Source organism: Bufo bufo, chromosome 9 (genome assembly GCF_905171765.1).
Source record: "Bufo bufo chromosome 9, aBufBuf1.1, whole genome shotgun sequence".
NCBI lineage: Eukaryota > Metazoa > Chordata > Amphibia > Anura > Bufonidae > Bufo > Bufo bufo.
Genome location: NC_053397.1, coordinates 15,844,549 through 15,864,059, shown reverse-complemented (window position 1 = coordinate 15,864,059; position 19,511 = coordinate 15,844,549).

Here is a 19,511-nt window from a genome sequence, read left to right as displayed (position 1 = left end):
GGATAGATAGATAGATAGATATGGGATAGATAGATAGATAGATAGATAGATATGAGATAGATAGATAGATATATAGATATGAGATAGATAGATAGATATATAGATATGAGATAGATAGATAGATATATAGATATGAGATAGATAGATATATAGATAATAGATAGATAGATATGAGATATATAGATATATCGATAGATAGATAGATATGAGATAGATAGATAGATATATAGATATGAGATAGATAGATAGATAGATAGATATGAGATAGATAGATAGATAGATAGATAAATAGATAGATTACAGTACCCAGGATATGTTCTTCTGGATTATATTACACCCCATTCTACTGTACATGAGTGATTGTCCTAGGTTGTACATACGGAGCACATGTTCTTCTGCAGTCCGTGCAGTGATTCATTTACACCACATCTGTAGTGTGTACTGCTAAAGCCTTCATCATCATCCTCATCATCATCATGTGGGCCGAGGTCAGCTGACCAAGTAAAAATGTCAGTAAGTCCCTTGTTACATACGCTGGGTCCTATGGTCCAGGGGCAGACAACGGTGACCGCCATCGCTCAGGCTTCTTTCGACTCTTTGTTCTGCAGCAGAAAGCCGAGTTGTGACAGATGAAAAGCGGCTCACATTTCTCGTGTCCCGACGTACACTTTTAAGTCTGGGGAATTTTCCTTTGCATATACATGAATACAGGCCTCTCACAATTTGCAAACGCAGCGGTTACTTCCTGGTATTCCAAGAACGATGCGTGGCGTGTGACAATGACGATGTCACATTCACGAGTCAGGCGGGTAAAAGTCATGTTAGGAGAGGGGGAAATACTACCGCATTACTTATCAGATGTAGTAAAGGCAAAGCTTTCAAAACTACCTTGTAGCATTGCTAACCCAGGGGTGCACAAACTTTTTTGGTGTGCAAGGGCTTCACTGTCAGACTGTAGTACTTAAAGGGCTTCTCCATTAATTAGAATATAAAATTAAACTCACAGCAGGAAATGTTATATAATAACTTTAAACAGTACTCTCCTGTTTAGTCCTCCTCCTCTCTAGCACTGATGCTCTGCTGGTCCTCCGCCGGTCCACTGCAGCCAATCACTGGCTAGTACGTACAGCATGTGACCACTGAGGCCAATGATTGGCTGACCTTGTTGCCCATGGCAACACAGCCCGGTGCAGCTTTTATTTTTCATGATTGGATGCTATGGGCAACAAGACAAGCTGTGGGCAAAATGTAAGTGACAGATGGAAAGCAATATAATTGCAGGACCAGACTACACAGTTTATTTGTAGTCTGTTACCATGGTGATTTACAGGTCTGCACAGGTGCTGCACACCCAAAACAGTAGGAGATTTTTTTTCAACCATAACTATTTGCAAATGAGCTTCATTTTTTTATTTAAGATGAATGGGTGCAATCAAATGTATGAAAATTGTCTGCAAAGATGCACATTGGCTTTAAGAAAGTGTTGTTTGTTCTTAAAGTGACCCCCCAGTCACACTGGAAACATGTAGTCATCATACCTGGTGCCTGCTCCATCCCAGGGCAGTGGGAGGTGTATTAGGGACTGGCTTAGTGGGGGCAAGTCTAGGACCCTGGTCACCATTTTGGATAGAAATCGGCAAAGGCAGACTGGCTATAGACCCTACAGGGAAATTTCCCAGGGGGCCACCTGAGCCCTCCTCATGGCTGGCCAGTGGCATTTTTTGGGGATGAATTTTGTGCTGCTGGGGAAGTATTTTGTGATGCACTGGGGTATTTTGCTCTGTTGGGGTGCCATAATGTGCCGCAATATGGTATTGTTGGCCCCACTTACTAGTGTTGGCCCTGCCTTCTGTTAATTTGAACCCGACTACAAAGTGGGGCCACTTTAAGGGGGGTATCCAAAATGCCCCCCAAAATGACCGCGTCCCCTCATAGGCCGCAACGGGAAACAGCCTCCTTAGCATCGAGGGTGACACTAGGGAGGGTGGTTCCCGTTACTGCCTGCCATTGGTTGACCCCCCCCCCCCAATATGTTTTGGCCGTGCGGTCATCAGAAGTGACACGGGTGCCGGGGAGCGGGGTAAGTATGACCAGCATGAGGGGCACGGGCATTTTGGGGGCATTATAGGGATTGGATAACCCCTTTAAGTTCCTATCCGCCCCGGGAAGTCGGGCAACATGATTGAAGCAGAGGGCACCAGGTACGATGACTGTGTTTAATTTGGGGCAGGAGGGTGGCGTTAATGACATGGTCTGCCTATGACGAGAGCTGTGGCTGGTGTCGAGGACGTTATAATGGATATTAGTGACTGATCTCGTGGTGTACAGAACGTGCAGGCCTGAGCCATAGCCTTGGGCCGGCTTTTCCATTCACCACTGCAGTGGAAAATATACAGGTATCTAAAATAAAATTATTTCTTCCAAACAGGAAGGCAGAGGTGCGTTCCCTCCATCTACGTACAAGGACAGACTGGCACTAAAAATAAAACCTATGGGAGAAGTGACATCACGGGATCTAAAGAGACACACGACCTACAAATAAAGATCCACAGAAAGGACTGTTCACAGCGTACGTCTTGGAGCATAGCCGGGCATGCATGTCGTAGAGGCAGACTATGCGACTTCTACGGGGTCCCTGCAGAGAGGGGGCACAGCCCCGGTTAGTCCCATCCCTGGGTAGCAAAACAGTTCAAGACTCCCCTCTCCAGAGGATCCGAAACCAGGAAGGTGGAGGAGGATGAAACAAACACCAGATCCTTCTGTCCTGGCACCATAATGAGGGGGGGTTATTAAATCTTCAATATGGGACCCAACCACTGCTGTACAGAATGGTTCTCTATAGGAAGATTGCATCTCTGGGGCCAATGAAGCTTTTTATGGATTCTCATTGACAATACAGAACATTGCACTGTGACAACCATGTTAGTGAGGGTAAGAATATGCCGTCTTTGGTTGTCACTCCCCTTCCCCCACTCCTCTTAGCAGTGAAGACAAGGGTCCACATTTACTAATTCTGGTGTAATCTGTGCCATAATTTGGTACATCTCAATGAAGCAAGCACGCCACCCTGCACCTGAACGGGGGTAACTTAGTGTAAAAGTGAATGGGGCTTAAGATGCGTCAGTTCTGTAGAGCTAAGGGGGGCTCTACGGTGCAAATAAACCCCTGGCAGATTGGAGGATGCATCCCTCCGGAGGGACACAGTATAGTATTCTTGGGTCACTCCTCATTAGAGTGTCAGGGGAGGATTTACTTAGAATATTGTAGCATGTTTTCTTACTACAGATACGAGGAATGGATGGAATTGCTGGTTTGTACAGTTCTGTTTGCTTAGCGATGCCAGGATCTTATCAGACGGAAGCTGCCTGGGAATATCAACTGAGAAGCAGATGAACACGAGCTGCCCTCAAATATGAATATGAGTGTTTCATAGGTCAAAGTAGCACAAGGTCTAATGACAAAAAAAAAACCTCAATGGACTAAAATAGTCTTGACCCTTCCTGAGTTCACAGGCGGCAGATTTGCTGCAGAAATGTCTGTGCCTCATTCATCTGAATATGGGGTTGTTCCTGCAGCCCCGTGCAGAGGAAGGAGACTATTGCAGAAACTGCTGCTGCAGAATCAGGCAAATTCAGCTAGACATACTAATAAAAGAGAAACATTTGGGACATTCCCACCGACCATTAGAAAGGAAAAATACAATCAACAGCAAAAAATATACAAAGTATGGCCTCCTGCACACGACCGTATGGCTTTTTCAGTGTTTTGCGGTCTGTTTTTCACGGATCCGTTGTTCCGTTTTTTGTTTCCGTTTCTGTTCCGTTTTTTCCGTTCCGTTTTTCCGTATGGCATATACAGTATTCAGAAATTACATAGATAAAATTGGGCTGGGCATAACATTTTCAATAGATGGTTCCGCAAAAAAAGGAACGGAAACGGAAGACATACGGATGCATTTCCGTATGTGTTTCGTTTTTTTGCGGACCCATTGACTTGAATGGAGCCACAGAACGCGATTTGCGGGCAATAATAGGACATGTTCTATCTTTAAACGGAACGGAAAAAACGGAAACGGAATGCATACAGAGTACATTCTGTTTTTTTTGCGGAACCATTGAAACGAATGGTTCCGTATACGGACCATATATACGGAACGCAAAAAACGGCCAGTAAACGGGGGGGGGGAAACGGTCGTGTGCAGGAGGCCTAACAATAATGTAATATTCTTCACTTCACACATCCTTTCTTTTTATGGGTCTGATCTCGATAGTTCTTATGAGAGTTGCCTCATGATTGAAAAAAGGGTGCGGGTGCCCACATAGAGGGCTTTGAGTGCCGCCTCTGGCACCCGTGCCATAGGTTCGCCATCACTGTTCTAGGGGCATATGGAGGTCCCCACTCACGTCCACCCTCTAAAGCAGAGCAGAGACATACTAAAGGTGGTCATACCCATTAAATGAATGTCGGCCGAACCCACCTGGCAGAAGTCGAGACTTTTTCAACATGCCCGATCCTTTTATTACCGCCTATCAGAGGTGTCTGACAGCTGATTACTCTCTTCTCCCCTTTGCAGAATTGAGCGTGAATGTAAACCCGGGTGTCCGCAGAAATTGCTTTTGGCCAAACCGGCTCTTCTACCTGCTCTAGCGGACTTGGCCCATTCATGTCTTACCTGGTTGCCCATTTGACTGAATCACGTCGTGTTAGGGAGCCTTTACACACGGCAAGTTTCCTGCGACTGAAAATCAATTAGTTCCATTTACTATTCAGAAATCCATGTGCTTAACACCAAAGTCACCCCGCTGAAATAAAAGGAGTTACAAAAATTTTGGCAGCAAAATATGGCGCATGTGAACACACCCTTATAGTACATTTTCAGGGACCGGCCAAAATTTCCCACCAATAACATCATCTAATTGCTGAGGATTTCAGGAGCCGGACCTGCAGCGATGAGCTAATCATGCATGTTTACTGACAAACACATCTGACTACATGTATCTCCTTGGGGGAAAAAAGTCAAAAAATCAACACATCTGTAAGAAATCTGGATTTGCTATCCCACTACCCAATTATAGGGGGGGGGGGGGACACAAAATATGTCTACATGGAAATGCAAATCGACATCTAGATAATTAATAAATGCAATTAAAAGGGTTTTCCAGGATTTTTTTCATTGATGACCTACTAGTGAGGGTCCGACACCCAGGGCCCCAGTCAATCAGCTGTTTGAACTCTGCTGCCTTCTCTCAGCTGTCCAAGCACAGCGCCCTATATAGTATAGTGGCTGTGCTTGGTATTGCAGTTCAGGCCCATTCATTTGACTAGGGCTGAGCTGCTCCTAGGCCACGTGACCGATGAACGTGATGTCACTGACCTAGGAAAGGCTGAGAGAAGGCAAGGACGCCCTACAGCTGGTCCTGGGTGTCAGACCCCCACCAATCAGATACTGATGATCTATCCAGAGGATAGGTCATCAGTATAAAACTCCAGGAAAACCCCTTTAAATTAAACTTAAATTAATTCCAGTATTATGGTAACTGGCACATTTAGTCCTGGCATATTCTCTTTCAAAATATGAATATTCTACATATGCCCATGACTGTGATTTAATTATACTACAATATAATATCATTTCCTAACCGCTATCTGCTTTATAGCCAACCTAAAATAAGATGAAAACACGATTACTTTATCAGCAGAGTAGACCTGCAGAATGGTGCAGCAGCCTGTGCTCTCACCAGCAGATGGCGCTGTCTACCTGCATATGGGCAGCACTAGGCAATGCTGTGCTTCATGTCAGCATGGCTCCCAGGCAGAGATGAATAGATAATGCACTCTAACTATTAAAAAGGCAAAGGAGGGGGGGGGGAAGAAAAAAAAAACACAATTGTGTCTTTCCTCAGTTATTAATCATAATTTATTGCTTAACATTTTCAGAGTAGAAGCAGCAGAAAACCCTCACCCTTCTGTGGATATTGAAAGGCCAAAGGAAAAAAAAAAAAAATCCAGTGTACATAGATTCTAAATATTTCAGGTTGTGTGACTTTGTGTTTGACCTTATGAGAAGAAGAACTAATCCTGCAATATAATAGACTTTTATAGAGATATGGAAAATGGCTGCGCTTTATCTGCTTTGCCATAGCAACCATCAGACAGCAGGCCTAGCCGAGATGCATGGGAGGTTATTAAATGTGCTGGTGTGTATTGGAAAAATACAGCTTTTTGTCATTGTGAGTCACTCAGAGTCTTTAATACGTAATATTTGGGTTATTAAAAAAAAACATCATGTTCAGTTCTTTTTGCAGGGAACCAGGAATTCGAGCTGCAAAATAATAATAAAAAAATGGCACAAGGTGGTTAACATTTACAGCCAGATATTTCAAGGTTTTCCCGATGTATAGTGTATACATTGTAACAATGTAGCAAGGTGATGAAAAGAAAATGTTAAAATGTTATATTCATCGCTGACCCCGGGGGAGTCACATCCTATAAACACATATAGGGGCTCACGCCGCTCCCTACACTAGAAGTATACTCCACGCCATTCGTATATATGCGCCATTTTTCAATGTATTATGATTGACAGCCCTAAAGGGGGCGTGGCTAGAGAGTCTCACTAATGTAACGTATATATGGGGGGCATGTTTGACAGGCCAGATCTATTCTAAGGCTCCTCTCAAGTATGAGATATACAGTATATGCAAGCGAAGCAATAAATAGGGCCACAGATAAGGCTGGGCGGACATAGAGAGTAAAGGGACCTTGTGCTAAAATAATATTGGGGTCCCCTTGCCTTTCACATTTCATTATAGCGCTCCTTGTCCCTTATTATGACTGTCAATCAACTCTTCATCTAATGGATCGGAATCCATTCCAATTTTGTCCTTTTTTGAGCCCCCTTGCCTATAGGACGCCTGTGCCGCTATACAGGCCGCCCCAATGCTATATCTGCATATACTCTAGATGTCCAGAATGGCGGAGGGGAGAAAGTTGCTGACAGACTAATCCAGTGACAGCTTAGCTCCCTAAAAACAAAAGATTCGGGCAGTTGAAATCTAACATGCTCAACCTTTATCTCCTCCGACATCTACCGAGATTCAAGAGGCTGCTATCTACATAGGATGGTCGGGCAGGTGCCAATTACATCAGCTGGTTTGGCCAACTTTTATCTAATGGTTATGAACTTAAAGCGGTATTCCCATCTTAGACAATGGGGGCATATCGCTAGGATAGGTGCTAGGACCCGCACCTACAACGAGAACGGAGCGGGGAGAGCTGTGGCTGGAGGACCCCGGATTTCCCAGGGTCTGTCCACCACCAAGCGCTGCTTCCACAGAAGTGAATGGGAGCGCACTGCGAGACCCCTGCTCCCATTCATTTCTATGGGGCAGACGCTCGGCTACTTTCGGTGGGCCCATAGATATGAATGGAGGGCGGCTGCGCATGCGCAGTGCGCCCTCCACTCATTTCCCACACTCCGTTCTCATTGTAGGTGCGGGTCCCAGCGGTGGCACCCGCACCTATCATCCTAGCGATATGCCCCCATTGTCTGAGATGGGAAAACCCCTTTAAAGGGGTTGGCTCAACTAAAACATTCGGTAGGATATGCCATCAATGTCAAATAGGAGCAGGTTCAAAAGGTGGGACCCGCACCTATCTCCAGAACGGGGCCCTCAAAGTGCACGTCTTCCCTCCATTCACCTTTATGGGAGTTTCCAAAACAACTGATCAATGGCTCGGCTATTTTCAGAAGTCCCATAGCAGTAAATGGTGCGATCGCCATGCTTGCACAGTGTGCTCGCCGTTTACCACTATGGGATTTCCGAAAATAGATGAGCACGCTCGTTCAGTGACGAATGGAGAGCAAGCGGCGCATGCACATAATCATCGAGGAAAATAAGACTCGTTTCTGGAGATAGGAAAGGGTCCCGGAAGTGGTTCCTGGATCTATCGGAAATTGATGGCATATCCTAGCAATATGCTATCAATGTCTGAAATGAGCCAACCCCTTTTAGGAGTCCCTATGACACCACATTAATGAGACATAGTCACCTACATTCTGCACTAATGCAGCAGGGAATGAAACCCAACTTTGCTTTCTAGTAGTTTATGAATAAATCAAGTTAAAAAAAAAAATAATTGCTTGTAAAGTAGACATAATATGTGCACGTACATTAATACATTATGGGTCGAGTACAGCAAGAGAGTACATGTGCATATGGCAGCTACTGGGCTCTTGAAAAAAGCGGGCACAGCCCTGGTTGGTTTCACTGCTATTGCTACTACAGAATGTGGCTCATGGAAAAACCCAGCACCATAATGGGACCCCCTGCTTTCTATCTAGGACACTGCGTACACCGCTATATTACAGATGTGTGCATTGGTGGCCATACAGGTGCTCCTAGTGTTCATAGTAACCTATCAAAGTTGAAGTTTTATCTTCTAAACAGGGTTGGGAAAAATGAAATTGGTTGCTAGAAGCAACATGGACACTTTCTCCACAACCCGCTGATACATGGTGCCCATATAGTCAAAGCCCATATACACATTTTCATTCCAAAGAAATAAAAAGTCTCAGAGGCTTGTGCAGCCAGATAGCAGTTATGAAGCGCTGGCGCCTACAACCCAACATCCCCAGATTCATCAAGGAAAATAAGACTTATATTTTGGTTTCTTTCCTTGGATAAATCAGAAGTTGTTCCTTTTAATTTTGCACTGGGCAGAATGCAATAAATCATCTGTGAGATATGCTGTGGCCACAGCCACCAGTCAAGATCCTATATCTCTATTACAGGCAACATTTTTTATGATCTCCTCTAATGGGCCTGAAATCTATACTTCTATGGGCCAAAAGTTAAAATCTTGGACAACAGAGTGTTCATTAAAACTCATGATCTTCTCCTTTAATTATATAGAAATTAAGATGTGTGATTTCCCCTGCAGTTGTCACATTGTCTATATGAATTCTGGAGGAAGTCCAGAAGAAAGATTCCAAAGTGATAAAAGCTAACAGCGCCGCCCTGCAAATCTGAAGGCAGAAAGAGGTATTGCACTTCAAAATGCACTGCAGGAGAGATTACCTATCACAGCTGCTTACATGCAACAATATTGTTATAAATATATTTTGGCCAAAGCATAGTAAGCCACTCACCGCGTCAAGGTTGTCTCATGAGTGGTCCCTAACTCTTGTTCCTACCTGTTCATGGGCCATGACAGCCACATAAAATCCAGGGGATGCAGGTCAGCATGCAAGCCAAGTACACTTTGCTTGTAACCCCGTCCGGTGCCATTACAGGCTGGTTTTAAAGTCAGTATGAAACTGAGTCTGCCTATATAGAACCTACCATTAGCCATCTGGCTCCAGGAGAAGTATATGGTGGGTTTAGCATGCATGTTGGTACTTGCATCCCTGGATCCGATGAAAGCTGTAATGGCACCGGACGGGGTTACAAGCAAAGTGTACTTGGCTTGCATGCTGACCTGCATCCCCTGGATTTTATGTGGCTGTCATGGCCCATGAACAGGTAGGAACAAGAGTTAGGGACCACTCATGAGACAACCTTGACGCGGTGAGTGGCTTACTATGCTTTGGCCAAAATATAAACCAATGTCTCATCCAGCATGGAGGGCAGAGTGCTGGATGTAGTGTGCGATCACATTTGCATTTTCCGTTTGTATATGTATTTCGCCATAGTGATGTGCACCTACACACAGGTTGTGCTGACCCAACCCCCTATTTTTTTCTTTGTAGTATATATTGGAGGCGTGGCGATCTCCTTGGAGTCATTGCACACCTGACCAGTTAATCTGTCCTGGAGGCTGGTTTTAAAGTCAGTATGAAACTGAGTCTGCCTATATAGAACCTACCATTAGCCATCTGGCTCCAGGAGAATTATATGGTGGGTTTAGCATGCATGTTGGTACTTGCATCCCTGGATCCGATGAAAGCTGTAATGGCACCGGACGGGGTTACAAGCAAAGTGTACTTGGCTTGCATGCTGACCTGCATCCCCTGGATTTTATGTGGCTGTCATGGCCCATGAACAGGTAGGAACAAGAGTTAGGGACCACTCATGAGACAACCTTGACGCGGTGAGTGGCTTACTATGCTTTGGCCAAAATATAAACCAATGTCTCATCCAGCATGGAGGGCAGAGTGCTGGATGTAGTGTGCGATCACATTTGCATTTTCCGTTTGTATATGTATTTCGCCATAGTGATGTGCACCTACACACAGGTTGTGCTGACCCAACCCCCTATTTTTTTCTTTGTAGTATATATTGGAGGCGTGGCGATCTCCTTGGAGTCATTGCACACCTGACCAGTTAATCTGTCCTGGAGGCTGGTTTTAAAGTCAGTATGAAACTGAGTCTGCCTATATAGAACCTACCATTAGCCATCTGGCTCCAGGAGAAGTATATGGTGGGTTTAGCATGCATGTTGGTACTTGCATCCCTGGATCCGATGAAAGCTGTAATGGCACCGGACGGGGTTACAAGCAAAGTGTACTTGGCTTGCATGCTGACCTGCATCCCCTGGATTTTATGTGGCTGTCATGGCCCATGAACAGGTAGGAACAAGAGTTAGGGACCACTCATGAGACAACCTTGACGCGGTGAGTGGCTTACTATGCTTTGGCCAAAATATAAACCAATGTCTCATCCAGCATGGAGGGCAGAGTGCTGGATGTAGTGTGCGATCACATTTGCATTTTCCGTTTGTATATGTATTTCGCCATAGTGATGTGCACCTACACACAGGTTGTGCTGACCCAACCCCCTATTTTTTTCTTTGTAGTATATATTGGAGGCGTGGCGATCTCCTTGGAGTCATTGCACACCTGACCAGTTAATCTGTCCTGGAGGCTGGTTTTAAAGTCAGTATGAAACTGAGTCTGCCTATATAGAACCTACCATTAGCCATCTGGCTCCAGGAGAAGTATATGGTGGGTTTAGCATGCATGTTGGTACTTGCATCCCTGGATCCGATGAAAGCTGTAATGGCACCGGACGGGGTTACAAGCAAAGTGTACTTGGCTTGCATGCTGACCTGCATCCCCTGGATTTTATGTGGCTGTCATGGCCCATGAACAGGTAGGAACAAGAGTTAGGGACCACTCATGAGACAACCTTGACGCGGTGAGTGGCTTACTATGCTTTGGCCAAAATATAAACCAATGTCTCATCCAGCATGGAGGGCAGAGTGCTGGATGTAGTGTGCGATCACATTTGCATTTTCCGTTTGTATATGTATTTCGCCATAGTGATGTGCACCTACACACAGGTTGTGCTGACCCAACCCCCTATTTTTTTCATTGTTATAAATATCATTACAAATAAATGTTTCATTAGATATGATAGATATAATATCCTGCAAAAGTCCATTTATTTCAGTAATGCAAATTAAAAGGAATTGCATTAATGTAACTTAAAATTAGAATTTTGTGAAAAGGGTCAATATTCTAGGCTCAAAGTGTCACACTCTAGTCAGCTAATTAATAAATACCCCCTGAGCAAAGGGGACCTCAAAATTGTGACTTTGGGGTTTCATAAGCTGTAAGCCATAATCATCCAAATTATAACAAATAAAGGCTTGAAATATCTCGCTTTGCCTGTAATGAGTCTATCTCATATGTTAGTTTCTCCTTTTAAGTTGTATTACTGAAATAAATAAACTTTGCACGATATTCAAATTTTTCGAGTTTCACCTGTAGATATTAGATAAATAGATACATATGAGATAGATAGATACACAGATATGACATAGGTAGATAGATAGAGATATTAGATACATATGAGATAGATAGATAGATAGATAGATACACAGATATGAGATAGGTAGATAATACATAGATAGATAGATAGATAGATAGATAGATACATACATAGATAGATAGATAGATAGATAGATAGTGTCAAGCAGATTGAGGCTAAGTGAGTCTACATCTCTGATAAATGACCACAATAATAGATGATATAGAGAGATAAATAGATAAAATTAGAAAGAAAGTTTTTTTAAAAAATCCCATTTTGGCACCTTGCGACTTTGAGTCAAGGGGTCAAGGTTTCATTACTGACACCCTCGTTTCTAGTAATAAATATAAAGCATCTGAGAGAGATAAGATTTTATATATATATATATATATATTACACACAGTGATAGCTAGCTGCATGCTGGATGGATAGACAGAAAGACAGATGATTGATAGATAGATAGATAGATAGATAGATAGACAAAAGACAGATATGATAGATAGATAGATAGATAGAAACAGTTTTTAACTTTTTCTTTCTTTATATGGGAGATCAGAGCTGCTTATAGAAGTCTTGACACTCTTACATCCTGGGTATCTTATCTGGATAACAAGAGGTTCCTTTGCTGCAATTAATACTGAGCATCCCTCAATTAGCTGAACTGCAGCCATCAGTCAGTTACAGACAGGCACTAGAATAGCAGGCAGCAGGTTATCTTGTCTCTGTGAGTATTGAATGTATATAGAGGAGAAACCACTGAAATAGACTATTCTTGAATATCTGCCAACACCCCCCCCCCCTTCCCTTACACAATAATAACTTCAATAACCCTGACACAAAATCAATTAACAAATAAATATATTAGGAGGGGTGTTACATACAGCAATATTCTTACTACAGGTCTGTGTATATTAATCTAGGACATAGTTGTATAGATTGAATAAAAAACCCACAGGTCCATCAGGCTTAACCTTTCTCAGATCAATTATAGGACATTAATTAACTATAACCATCAATGTCATTTGCTATTACGCTTCATATTAACCATTACATCAGGATATTATTATTATTATCATCACTAATAATAATAATAAAAAGTATCTACTGCCAAGACTAAAGTACATCCACCTCCCAAAATATAATAATATATCCTAATATTAGTATTTACAAGTATTACATTGTGTCTTAAAATTACAGAGTAAACCATAAAAAAATATCCAAATATTACACTCTGTTCAAGGACTACAATATCCAAATACTACAATGTCTCCAACTATCACAATGTATCCTTATACTAACATGGAAGACATCAGTCGTTACACTGTGTCTTAATGTAAACATGTATTTAAATAAAATGACAATGTATCCAATCCAAAACATTCCAGAGCCGTAATTAATAAGCATCTAATCTGTTCTTAGGCTAATAGGGTAAATGAGATGTCTCTGCTTTATGGCTGCACACTCATTATGAATCCAATATTCGGATCCCCCCTTCATGTTTCTAGGATATTTATTTATTCTGTATCATTCGTGTGCCTTGTGCAGTTCTAATATATTAAAGCCCCCCGAGCCCTGCCTGCTGCCTGCCCAGGAGAAGAAGAAGAGGAGGAAAATCCATAGATGTTGTCTATATGGCCATCAAACGGCGAGATCTGCTCGGGTAAATGATGCATGTGATGCTGGGGACGTGCTGTTTGTTGTGTGGCTTTTGAAAGGCGCAGATTATCTGCAAGGTGGAGATAAGGAGCGCCATTTATTTCTGCAGCACTTTGGAGCCAATTTTCAACCCCGCTCAACTCTATTCTCCAGCAGCCTCCAGGAGCCCGAGAGATAACGATTAGTCAATTTATTATCTTCCCCGGGAACAAAGATTAGCTAGCAGAGATGAAAAATTACCCCTGGATCCCAATAATAAGAGCAGGGGGGCTGCAAGAGACCCTCAGTTACCCCCTCCCCTGACTAGGTGAAAGCACAGGGAGCAAAAGCTGTCAGCTCCTCCTGCAAATGAAGAATGTGGAAGACAATGTTACATTTTGCGGGTGACATCATTATCCCGTCAATACATTCACCTGATACATTGTGTCCGATCCATTTCCTAAGGAAGATCATTTACAGGAGAAAATTATTATCTTTGTATTCTACAAGCATTTTCCTTTTTCTTTTTTTTCTTCATGAATCGAATTTAAAGGAAATTCTGCTGAGCTGATCAGGAATGAGATCTTTGTATTTTTTAGGAGATAAATGATTTCCAGCCGATTGATGATTTCAATGGATATTTCAGATTACAATTATAAAAAAATGTTGGTCTTTTTTTTTTTTTACAGGGTTATCATATTCGTAAGCATATATCAATTCGCTGGAAATGGGGGTCATTTAGGACTCTATATTTAACAATCTCCTCTATCATAATCTATTTATCGATCTCATATGTATCTGTCTATATATCATATCTATCTACCCCATATCTATTTGTCTATCTAATATCTATCTACCTATCTAATATCTATCCATCTGATATCTATCTATCTCATATGTATCTATCTATATCATATCTATATCATATCTATCTACCCCATATCTATTTGTCTATCTATCTAATATCTATCTATCTATTTAATATCTATCTATCTCATATCTATCTATCCCATATCTATATATCAAATCTATTAAACACAATCAGTTTGTATCTTATGAATTATTTTAATTATGTAAAAATTATTTTTTGATGTTTTTAATAATTCAGTTCAGCTGTGCTCGGGACATGTTTGTTACTCTGTGGCTGAATCAAATGATCATGAGATTATTATATGGTCTGATACTGCACTAGTCAAGGAATTCTTGTATTATGGATTAATCTAGTTTATTGTCCTATGTTATCAGCCATTTGATGCTGATTATAATATTATTTAAATGGACCATAGGCTGGAAATTCAGAGCAATCCCTGCAGGATCACTACTATAGTTGGCCACCTCCAGTGCTGTATCCATGGGACTTCTTTTATTTCTGCACATTATAAGCTTTAGGTGTATGAGTCCTTTAATTGTGCACACCCTGTGTATTGGAGCATACCTGCACTATGAGGCTGCATAATACAAGTGTAGGCCCAGTGTCCATCTCCTTGTACAGATCTGATAAAGGAGGGGGAGTAATTAGGCCGCTTATTCTGGATCTGTGCTGCGTGATACAGATAAAGCTTTATCTGCACAATATCAAGAGCTCTTTCCCTGAACCCTATCACAAAGCCAGGCAGAAATGCCAGTAGAATAGGCCTCATTCTGTTCCTGTAACATCCTCACCCTCATTATTATGATAATTTTTTCCTATTACAGTTTTTTTTTTCTGCAGGCCTTTTGCCTTTGAATTGATTCTTCTGGAGCTGTATACTTTCTATGTGAAGAGAGAACAAGATAGCATTTTGGCAATTTTTAATTGTGTGGTTCTCATATTTTAATAATGGTGTTTTCAGGCTGCACAATCCAGATTTGCATGTCTATCTGGCTGATGGGACAAGCCTTGTTACCTGCTATCAGGCGCTGAATGCTCAGGTTGCTGATACACAAGCACACCTTTCCTTTTTATATATTAGTTCTGGCTGGCTTCCTTAATAGGACTTAAACATTTGGAGGGTTCTTTCTTCTAAACAATGCCTCTGCTGATAGCTGGATCTTCATTCGCCTGATTTTATTTGCTGTGTGTTCAGCAATTTAAGGCAAATAAACGCAGAGCAAAAAAAAATAAAAAAAAATAATGGAGAATGGAAAGAGGCAAGATAAAGAGGGGGCGAGAGGATCCACTGATCATTTATGAAATACGGGCACTCTCATCACTGATGCCAGGGAACAATGCCCTGCATATGTATTCTCTATGTGCTGCCACTTATGGAAGGGAGGAAGGTGTTCAAAGAGCAAAAAAGAACAAGTCATGAGCAAAGATGGAGACATAATAAGGAAAAAAACTATATCAACAGGCAAATGGTCCAAATGATTGTGTTCATTGTACTTGACAAATGCTTCATCTGCAATGGGACAAATAATCCATTTTACAAAAAAGAAGTCTTTTTTTTTTTTACTTCTAAACATAGAGAAACAGATTAAAAGATAATAAACGCATCACTATATACAGACGAACATAGCATGGCTTCCTTGCATAATTATAATTAATACATTGTGTATGTCTTTTAGAATATATCATGGATATTTCAGCAATTTATGATTCATGATGTATAAATAGGGTGATTAGAGTATAGTAACATGATAAATCCAAGCTGACAAAAGTAGATAGATAGATAAGATAGATATAGAATATATATATATATATATATATATATATATATATATGAGAGATAGATAGACATGGATAGCTAGCTAGATATAAGATCGATAGATAGAAATATATATATATATATATATATATATATATATATACACACACATAGACAAATAGTTAGATAGATATGAGATAGACAGATATAGATATATTGATAGATAGACTGATGGATGGATATATAGTAGATAGATAGACAGACAGATAGATATAGATAGACAGATAAATATAGACAGATAGATATAAGATACATAGATATGAGATGAATAGACAGATAGATTTAGATAGATAATATATAGATGATATATAGATATGAGAGATAGATAGAAGATCGATAAAAAAATAAAATATATATATATATATATATATATATATATACACACACACATAGATAGACAGATAGATATGAGATAGATAGACAAATATAGATATATTGATAGACAGACTGATGGATGGATATATAGGAGATAGACAGACAGATATAGATAGATAGACAGACATAGATATATAGACAGATAGATATAAGATACATAAATATGAGATGCATACACAGATAGATATAAGGTAGAAACATCTGGTTCTTGCTGGTTCTTGGAGATCTACAGGTGCCTGGTTGCTCAGTCATTAGTGGCTGGGATCTGTAGTGCCCCCGCAGTTGGAGAGCTACAGGTGGCTGTGCTGAGAGCTGCTGCCTGCACTGCGCCTGCCTGGAGCCTGCCTCTCCTGGATGCCATAATATCAATCCACAGCAAATATCAAAGTCAAGTCGCGTAGGCAGTGACAGCAACCAGTAACAATGGGTGCAAGAGGCAGACAATGCGATGAGCTTGTATAGATATTGTAACAATGCAAATGAGGGCCAGGGGCAGAGCGCCTTATTATGTACATAAATACACTCAGCCTTCCTTGTGCCATCCCCAATGCAAGTGATAAAAAAAACCTGCTGCCAGCTGTAGAGAATAAGAGGCACTGCCTGGTATCCCCTGTGCTGCTGTTGTGTGTGAGAGGGAAGCTGCATGCCCATCCCAAAAGCTGAAGCCCTACAAGAGGGTCCAGGAGCTGGGAGGCCCTCATGTGTCAGGGCAAGGAGAGGATGTGAAGCCAGCCAAGCCAGAGGGAGACAAGGTAAGGAGCGGCCTGTGCCCAGTCTCCATCCTCCCAGGGTACTGACTAATAATGGCCATGGGGCAGCCAGATCTACAAATACAGCCTGCCAGGAAAACTGCAGAGACTTATACAGGGCAGCATAGCTACATCATACTGAAAAGAACACAACAATTAGACATTAATACTGACTGGAGGAATATGTACAAATATGTAAAGGTAGAGCTGAATTTGTCGTTTAGCCGAATCCATTATGCACCATGAAAACGACTGTAACTAAAGCTCTGGGACCAAATTTATCTATCATCCATCTATCTATCTATCTATCTATCTATCTAATATCTGTCTGTATTACATATATGCATTCAGTACCTGTGTTTACTTCTTGTAGATACATTTGTTTGTATACAATGTATCTATATTATACACCACACAATGTATCTATTATACCATACAATGTATCTATATTATACCATACAATGTATCTATATTATACACCATACAATGTACCTGTATTATACACCATACAATGTATCTGTATTATACACCATACAATGTATCTATATTATACCATACACCATACAATGTATCTATATTATGCACCATACAATGTACCTGTATTATACACCACTGTATTTATATTATACACCATACAATGTATATATATATTATACACCATACAATGTATCTATATTATACACCATACAATGTACCTGTATTATACACCACTGTATTTATATTATACACCATACAATGTATCCATATTACACACTTCTGTAATCAGAGGTTGTTGCTTCCTCCTCTGTACAGCTTGATGCTTCCTTACAGTGTGATAAGTGGCTGTAGATAGACTGGAACATGTACAGCGAAGAGTATATTGGTGTAGGCAGCGGTTCCCCTCAGGGACAGATATTGGTGAAGTCAGTAAATGAATAGTGACAGGGGGCGGCTGGAGGCTCTGTACATGGCTGAGCCTCCTCAGCTTCTCCTGCTTCACACATCATCATCATCATCATCCAGCGGACAGATGTTCTTCTAGAAATATATTTGTATCTTGTTTCAGTTATTTTAGCAGATAAATCTCTGCTTTGCTCCTTCTGTCTGTTCTAAAAATATGGATCCTACAGACGGAAATGAAAAATAAGATTTGGCATTTTTTTTTCCTACAGAAAATTCTGCAATAGGCTTCCTGAATATAATATAACACCTAGTTATTATGCCTGTGTATGTTTCCATCAGTTTTACTAAATCTGATCTATAGTCCATGACAGAGTTAATTGTAGGTATAATGTTATTAAAACGTCATATTATCTGTCCGATTCTGTATTTATCAACGTTATATTTAAATTAAGTTTGCTCATTTTTCAGTTCAAAATGAGATTTTTTTTTTCTTGTTGCATAATTTTTAACTATGAATATCTGTGCTAGATTATATAAAATATATAATAGGGATTTCAACTGTTTATTATATAGACTGCTGATAAAGATGTCGCAAACAGGATTTAATTGAATTATTAAAAAAGATAAAACAAATTATTGCATAATTAAAATAATACATAACAGATACAAACTGATTGTGTTTGATCGATTAGATATGAGACAGATAAATGGGTATTAGCTAGATCTGGAGCAGCCTGTGGATGAATGAGCCCCCAGTTTGGGGGAGGCTGGGGTCCTGTGGCCGCACCTGCTGTATTGCCGCAGCCAGGTCCCGTGCAGAAGATTTACAGCTTTGCATGTTTAAGACCATTTATTCTGTGCAGGAGAAGCCCCCCTCGCCCCGATAGTCTGAAGGATCCCTGGGCCCTGGCATTAGGGTGAGCTGATCCCTCACACACGTGCCCGGTAGCTGAGGATTTTTTTCCAGATGAAGCGGGGGAATAAAAGGATTTTCCAGGCGAAATGCATGGCGTTCATTAAGGCCGAGTGTTATTGTAGAGCAGTGAGATATAATAACCTTATCTTTACATCTCCAGCCCCATCCCGACCATCTACTGCTCTCATCATCAGCTTATCTACAGGAACAGGGATCACTCCGAGGTGGAGAGCGGGATAAAGTGAGCTGCCAGTGTGCATTTATAGACAGGGAGTGGAATCAAGTGTTATCTATTACAGTCTCAGCTCTGCTACATATGTGATTGCTAGTCCAGGAACAGTCCCAAAGTCACAATACTATGGAACCGGAATTCGGAATAGCTCACACTATGTCTATCTATCTAACAAAATTCAAAAATGACAGCAGCAGGTCAGTAGGTGACAGGTGGGAGCAACCCCTCTAGGAGCAAAGGCAATGATCCAATGTTAGATCCAAAATACAAAAATTAGGCATC